This window comes from Leptonychotes weddellii, unplaced genomic scaffold (genome assembly GCF_054177405.1).
Source record: "Leptonychotes weddellii isolate Sample4059 unplaced genomic scaffold, ASM5417740v2 HiC_scaffold_1083, whole genome shotgun sequence".
Taxonomy (NCBI): domain Eukaryota; kingdom Metazoa; phylum Chordata; class Mammalia; order Carnivora; family Phocidae; genus Leptonychotes; species Leptonychotes weddellii.
In genome coordinates, this window is record NW_027685453.1 from 4,272 (window position 1) to 12,689 (window position 8,418).

At 40.0% G+C, this 8,418-nt stretch overlaps 1 non-coding gene across 1 annotated transcript; it reads left to right on the top strand.

Annotated features, from left to right (window-relative positions):
* Window positions 1-499: 499 nt before the first annotated feature.
* On the top strand, window positions 500-606 carry LOC115943638 (U6 spliceosomal RNA). The gene has a single exon (XR_004078222.1). It is a non-coding gene; the product is annotated as a U6 spliceosomal RNA (small nuclear RNA).
* The last annotated feature ends 7,812 nt before the right edge of the window (window positions 607-8,418 follow it).

Sequence of the window (8,418 nt, forward strand, 5' to 3'; positions counted from 1 at the left end):
TTGATCTCTAAAGGAAGGAATAAGATTAAGGACAACTAAGGGTGCCTGGGTGGCTCAGTTGGTTAAGCGTCTGCCTTTGGCTAAGTCATGATCTCGGGGTCCTGGGATCAAACCCACATCGAGCTCCCTGCTCAATAGGGAGCCTGCTTCTCCCTCTCCCTCTGCCCCTCCCCACTGCTTGTGCGCTCTCTCTCAGATAAATAAATCTTTTTAAAAAATAAATTTCAGAAAACCATGCTATGATTTAAGAGAGATCAATATAGACAAATAAAATATTTTGTTTTGCAAAAAGTCTTTCAGTCAAGTTCACAGGCATAAGCAACCAGAGAGAAATAACTAATAACTTCTGCATATCTATAACATGAAATTTTATATAATCACTAAAAATCTTGAACTATTTTAAACTACATGATCCAATGTTAAGTGGAAAAATCAGATTGTAAACAATTACAATTACTTTAAAAGAACCGTATACTTTTGTGCAAAAGCCAAAAAATAGGTGCTTGCTTCAGCAGTACATATACTAAAACTGGAACAATACAGAGAAGATTGGCATGGTCCCTGCACAAGGATGACATGCAAATTCATGAAACGTTCCACAAAACAACAAAAAAAGCTCCCCAAAATGGAAAGGAACATTAAAAAAAAGTAACAAAGCATGGGAGTTACAGTAATATTTGGCTGTCTTCCTTATACCTTCAGCTTTTCCAAGCTATCCACGACAGATATGCATTACTTTTATAAGAAGGTAGGAGTGATGTTTTTCTTTTTTTTTTTTTGGTCCTTTCAGGTATTTTATTTTATTTATTTATTTATTTATTTGACAGAGAGAGACAGCGAGAGAGGGAACACAAGCAGGGGGAGTGGGAGAGGGAGAAGCAGGCTTCCCGTGGAGCAGGGAGCCCGATGCGGGGCTTGATCCCAGGACCCTGGGATCATGACCTGAGCCGAAGGCAGACGCTCAACGACTGAGCCACCCAGGCGCCCCTGATGTTTTTCTTTTTAAAATACTCTTCTGGGGCACCTGGGTGGCTCAGATGGTTAAGCATCTGCCTTCGGCTCAGGTCATGATCTCAGGGTCCTGGGATCGAGTCCCGCATCGGGCTCCCTCCTCCTTGGGAGCCTGCTTCTCCCTCTGCCTCTCTCCCTCTCTGTCCTGAATAAATAAAATCTTAAAAAAAAATAAAAATAAAAAATAAAATAAAATACTCTTCTGAAATCTCCAACTTTGCCAGATACTCTCACAACCATTATTAGTAGAGTCCTATACTGATGTTCTAAATTATTTTTGTTAATTTATGCTTATTTATTATGCTCAATTTATTCAGCAGTCTTTGCACTCCCAAAATATACTATGCATAATCCTAGAAAACATGTATCTCACTGGTAAAAAGCCACATGTCTATCTTTCTGCCTAAATCACAGTTTCCATGTAAGCAAGGACTGAATGTTTTTATTTTTTCTTAAAGATTTTATTTGAAAGAGAGCATGCATGCCCGAGCGTGCGCGCATGCGCGCGGGCACACACACGTGCACAGTGGGGGAGGGGCAGGGGGAAAGGGAGAACCAGGCTCCCCGCTGGGATCAGGACCTGAGCCAAAGGAAGATGCTTAACTGAGCCACCCAGCGCCGCAGGACTGAATGTTTTTAATCTCTGTATTTCCACTGTCCTGCATGCCGCCTGGCACATATAAAAATTGTCAAAGATATACATTAAAATATATACTAACAGAAAATCACCATTGGAACACCCAATAATACTTGCTGCATACAGGTTCCACCAATGGATGCTAAAATTAGTGGACAAACGTTTGAAAGCAGTATGTTTACATAATTTCAAAGTATCACCTCCAAGATACTTAGTTACAAAGGAAAAAACATTATGCAGTACGGAGGATCAGCAAAGTATCTGCTCACAGAACATTAATTTTTCTGTTTGTATATTACAAGGAATGAGCTAAGAGAATTTTCACCAAATTGAAAGGGTATGTTCCAGGGGCGCCTGGATGGCTCAGTCGTTAAGCGTCTGCCTTTGGCTCAGTTCATGATCCCAGCGTCCTGGGATCAAGCCGCGCATCGGGCTCCCTGCTCGGTGGGAAGCCTGCTTCTCCCTCTCCCACTCCCCCTGCTTGTGTTCCCTCTCTCGCTGTCTCTCTCGTCAAATAAATAAATAGAATCTTAAAAAAATAAATAAATAAAAATAAAACTCTTTAAAAAAAAGAAGAAGAAGAAAGAAAGGGCATGTTCCAGATAGTCTAAACTTAAAATACAGAATACCTGTTGCACATACAAAATAAACCTTTTGGGGGGGTGGGGAAGACAATCCTTGAGATACACAAAGAGATAAAGTTCACTTGCCGGAATAACTGTAACAGAGACAATTAATTAATGTTAATAGCCCTCTTAACTATCATCAAGAGACATGTCTTCTTTGTTAAGACTCTTGGACAGAGAAAGCAAATGGTGGTTTCAACTACCGCTCAACAGGTTGGCAGAGCACAGAGACTTGATCTGCTATCGAAATACTCCTCTGAGAACGTCTTAAAAAGAGTGTATGAGGATACCTGGGGGGCTCTGTCCATTAAACTTCCGACTCTTGATTTTGGCTCAGGTCATGATCTCAGAGTTGTGAGATGAAGCCCCAGTGCTAGACTCTGTATTGGGCAGGGAGTCTGCTTGTCTCCCTCTCTCTGCCCCTCCCCCCATTAACACACTTGTGCGCGTGCACGCGCATCACGCACGAGTCGCGAGTCTCTCTCGCGCGATTCTCTCTCTCAAATAAATAAATCTTAAAAAAAGAAAAAAAAAGAGGGGCTCCTGGGTGACTCAGTTAAGCGTCTGCTTTCGGCTCTGGTCGTGATCCCAGGGTCCTCGGATCCAGCCTGGCATCGGATCCAGCCTGACTTAGGGCTCCCTGCTCAGCAGGGAGTCTGCTTCTCCTTCTCCTTCTGCCCCTTCCCCCTGCTTGTGCACTCTCTCTCCCTCTCAAATAAATTAAAAAAAGAAATCTTGGGGGGCGCCTGGGTGGCTCAGTCCGTTGAGCGACTGCCTTCGGCTCGGGTCGTGATCCCAGAGTCCTGGGATCGAGTCCCACATCGGGCTCCCTGCTCTGCGGGGAGCCTGCTTCTCCCTCTCCCACTCCCCCAGCTTGTGTTCCCTCTCTCGCTGTGTCTCTCTCTGTCAAATAAATAAATAAAATCTTTAAAAAAAAAAATTAGGTAAAAAAGAAATCTTGGGGCGCCTGGGTGGCTCAGTTGGTTAAGCCGCTGCCTTCGGCTCGGGTCATGATCGAGCCCCACCTCAGGCTCCCTGCTCGGCGGAGAGCCTGCTTCTCCTTCTCCCTGCTACTCTGCCTACTTGTACTCTCTTTCGATCTCTCTGTTAAATAAATGAAATCTTTAAAAAGACAATTTTATTTTATAAATAAAAAAATAAAAAGTGTGTGTATGAAAAATTAAAAAGCAGGATGACTGCTCTAAATAAACAAGATCAAGGAAACAACCAAATGGAACACATAAACCTTTATTATTAGGTCCTGGGGTTTGAAAAAAAAATCTATCAAAGACCATTTGAATGTAGACCAGCAATTATGTAATAACAGGGAATTATGGCAAATTTTCTTAGATGTGATACTGCATGTTGCTACTGCATGCTGAATGAAGTATGATGTAATGATGCCTGCAATTACTCTCAAATAGTCAAAAAATATGTATATACGTATGTATGAATGCAGAGACAGAATGTTACGGGTTTAATTACCTCCCCTCCTCAAAATCCCTATGCTGAAGTCCTAACCCTCAGTACCTTATTGGGGAATAGGGACATTGCAGATGTCATTAGTTAAGATGAAGTCATATGGAATAGGATGAGTCTATAATTCAATAGGATTGGTGTGTCCTCATAAAAAGGAGAAATTTGGACACACATAAAGAATGGAGTTACATTGGCACAAGCAAAGGAACTACCAGAAACTAGGAGAGAGGTCTGGAACAGATTCTTCCCTAACACCATCAGAGGGAACAAGGCCCTACTGACACCTTGATCTCAGTCACCTAATCTTTAGAACTGTAAGACAGTAAGTGACTATTGTTTAAGCCACTCAGTTGTGTTATGGCAGCCCTAGCAAACTAACAGAAAAACAAAATACCGTAAAATTGTAACAAATGTTGAATCTAGGAGGCAAGTATATGGTATTTATTAACTTCTTTCAACTTTTGTGTATATCTAAAATGTTTAATACCTTAGGTAATGCCTTAGAAATGTGTGAATATTCTGTTTTCCAGCAATCAACCCTTAGTAGCCACTGATAATATCTACCTGAGTAAAAGGAACTTTATCAATATTCATAAAATAACTTGCTGGGAGTTTGACTGGGCTCACACTGAATCTACAAATCAAATTGAAAAGAACTGACATCTTGACAATATTGAATCTTCCTGTCCATGCATATGGAGATATTTTTCCATTTATTTAGGTATTCTCTGATTTCCTTCAAAGAGTTTTACAGGAAACTCCAAAGAGTTTTCCTCATGTAGATCCTGTACACTTTTTTTGGATGAAACCTAAGTCACTGTATTTTTGGGGGGGGGGTGCTAATATAGATGGCATTGCTTTAATTCCAGATTTGAATTGTTCATTGCTGGTATATAAGAAAGCAACTGGCTTTTGTATATTTACCTTGTATTCTGAAACCCTGCTATAATATAATCACTTATCAGTTACAGAAGATTTTTGTTGATTCATGAAATTTTCTACATAGACAATCACATCATCTATGAACAAAAGCAATTTTAGTTCTTCCTTCCCAATCTGTATATCTTTTATTTCCTTTTCTTGTATTACTGCATTCTCTAGGACTTCCAGGACAATGCTGAAAAGGAGTGGCAAGCGTGGACATCTTTGCCTTGTTCCAGATATTAGCGTCTAATTTCTCACTATGTTTTTTAAGATTTTATTTATTTATTTGAGAGAGCAAGAAAGGGAGCGAGCATGAGCAGATGGAGGGGCAGAGAGAGAGGGACAAGCAGACTGCCCGCTGAGCAGGGAGCCAGACACAGGGCTTGATCCCAGGACTCCAAGATCATGACCTGAGCCATAGTCAGACGCTTAACCGACTGAGCCACCCAAGCACCCCATAATTTCTATCAAGTGAGTGTGGGGGTTTTGTAGATGTGCCGTATCAACCTGAGGAAGTCCCCCTCTATGTCTGCTTTGTTGAACATTTTTATCATGAATAGATATTGAATGTTGTCAGTTGCTTTTCTGCATGTATTAATATAATGCACGATTTATTAATCCATTAACATAAATTTTCTTCATAAACGCATATGATGTAATGAAGTACATTAGTTCATTTTTAAGTAATAAACCAGGCTTGCATACCTGGAATAAACCCCACTTTGTCATAATGTATATAATTCTTTTTATTCACCATTAGATTCAACGGACTATTCTGTTGAGAATGTCTGCATTCATATTCATGAAAAATACTGATCTAGGGGCGCCTGGGTGGCTCAGTTGGTTAAGCGACTGCCTTCGGCTCAAGTCATGATCCCGGAGTCCTGGGATCGAGTCCCGCATCAGGCTCCCTGCTCAGCAGGGAGTCTGCTTCTCCTTCTGACCCTCCCCCTTCTCATGCTCTCTCTCTATCTCATTCTCTCTCTCAAATAAATAAAATCTTTAAAAAAAAATTTTAAAAAATAAAAATTAAAAAAAATTAAAAATTAAATTAAATTAAAAAAAAAAGAAAAGCTGAAAGGGTTCTGGAGATAGATGGTTATACAACACTGTTAACGTATTTAATATCAAACAAGTGTATACTTAAAAATGTTAACTACACTGGAAGAAAAAAAAAGTTAAAATGGTCAATTTTATGTCAAGCATATTTTAACACCAAAACAAACAAACAAAACTAGACCTGGAACCCAGTAGGTACTCAGTAAGTATGTGATAATCTAGTGGCCTTATTAAATGCATACTGAAGGATTATTTTTAAAATGCTATGAGGGAATGCTATGGGAAGAAACAAGAATTAATGAGTGGGGGCGCCTGGGTGGCTCAGTTGGTTAAGCGACTGCCTTCGGCTCAGGTCATGATCCCGGAGTCCCGGGATCGAGTCCCGCATCGGGCTCCCTGCTCAGCAGGGAGTCTGCTTCTCCCTCTGACCTTCCTCCTTCTCATGCTCTCTGTCTCTCATTCTCTCTCTCTCAAATAAATAAATAAAATCTTTAAAAAAAAAAAAAAAAAGAATTAATGAGTGGGGAAGCACAGATGTAAAACAGAAAAGTTTCAGGTAAATTAATTTATGCAGTGATAAAAGAAGGAATATACCAACTGGAAAAGGGGAAGAAGAGGGATTCCAAGCAAAGGAAACAGCAATAGGAGTAAAAGGTTTTTGTATTAATTGAGACACGACGGACATATAACACTGTATTCGTTTTAGGTGCACTTGAGTTTTTAAAAGTGGTTCATGGACAGGGTAAGTGTTAAGAGGGAGCAGCAGAGGAAAAAGCTGAAAACCTAAGTTCATATAGTGGAGATAGATTCTGAAATTCATGTTATGCCAACCTAGACAAGCTAAAGACATGCTAAATCTATCAAATAATGCAGTGAGACTTACCTGGGGTCTATGGATACGTAAACAGGCAAAGGGATTTCAATGACACCCCCTACCTCAAGTTGCAAGAATTCTAATATGAATATTTACATTTTTTCTGGGAAAAGAGTATACAACTTTCATCAGATACCCCATGGGGTCCAAAAAGTATAACACTAGCATTGGAGACAATGATGAATCATCCCAGAAATGTAAGTAAGGAAGTCTGAATTTTAGAAAAATAAATTATCCTATGAAAGGTAACACAGGGATAAGAGGCCAGAAAACAATTTAATCAACTATAATAATCCAGGGAAAAATGAGTATATGTTTTTACTAAAATCTTTTGCTAAATTTTTTACATTCTTCATAAATTTTTACTAAAATCTGAATTTTTTTTTTAAAGATTTTATTTATTTATTTGAGAGAGAGAGAATGAGAGAAAGCACATGAGAGGGGGGAGGATCAGAGGGAGAAGCAGACTCCCCGCTGAGCAGGGAGCCCGATGCGGGACTCGATCCCGGGACTCCAGGATCATGACCTGAGCTGAAGGCAGTCGCTTAACCAACTGAGCCACCCAGGCGCCCTAAAATCTGAATTTTTTACCTATACGAAACAAGAGTCTAATGAACTGCCTTTCAGGATCTACCTTACATAAGGTATTCAATGAGCTGCATAACATTTTACTATGCAAAAACAGATCCCATAAAAATTATCAAAAAGGGACAAATTAGTGATTTTAAATTCCCCTCATTACTCATGCTGAAGAATGACTCCTCTAAGTGCCTGGGTGGCTCAGTCAGTTGAGCATCTGACTCTTGGTTTCAGCTCAGATCATGGTCTCAGGGTCCTAGGATCAAGCCCCACACCCGGCTGCACACTGAGCATGGAGTCTGCTTGTCTCTCTCTCCCTCTGCCCTTCCCCCATGAGCTCTCATTCTCTCTCTAAAATAAATAAATAAAATCCTAAAAAAAAAAAAAACCAGAATGACTCCTCATCACTTACTGAGAAGCAACATCACTCAAAAAAGCAAAATCCAGGGGCACCTGGCTGGCTCAGTCGGTGGAGAAGCGACTCTTGATCTCTTAGGTTGTTAGTTCAAGCCCAAGATTGGGTATAGAGATGACTTAAAATAAAATCTTTAAAAAAAAAAAAAAAAAGCAGGGGTGCCTGGGTGGCTCACTCGGTTGCGTGTCTGACTTCGTCTCAGGTCATGATCTCAGGGTCCTGGGATGGAGCCCCTCACTGGGCTCCCCACACCACAAGGAGTCTGCTTGTCCCTCTCCCCATGCCCCACCCCCACTTGTGCACTCACTCTCTCTAAAAAATAAAATCTTAAAAACAAAAGCAAAAACCATAATACAAGTGTTGATGTGAGTAAAACAACCATATTCATACAGTAATAGTGCACATACTTTGACCAAGCAATTCCACTTCCATGAATCTATCCCTACACATATGTGAACACATGTGCATAAGGTTATTCAACGAAGCACCTTTTGCAATAGCCAAAATCTGGAAACCACACATCTATTAAGTAGAGGACTAGTTAAAGTAAACCATGAAATATACATACAATGCGTATTATGCAACTATTATTTAGGATCTCCAAGATACATTGTCAAGTCAAAAAAAGCAAAGTACAAAACAATGTATAAAATATTACTGTGTATGTGAAAAGTAACAAAAATAGGAACATATGCACATCTACAGTATATAAACTTGCTACATATACCTCAAAATTACTTTGGAAGATTTTGTAACAAACTGTTAACAGGGATAGCTACTAGATAGATAAAAGGAGAAGACAACTGCAGGAAAA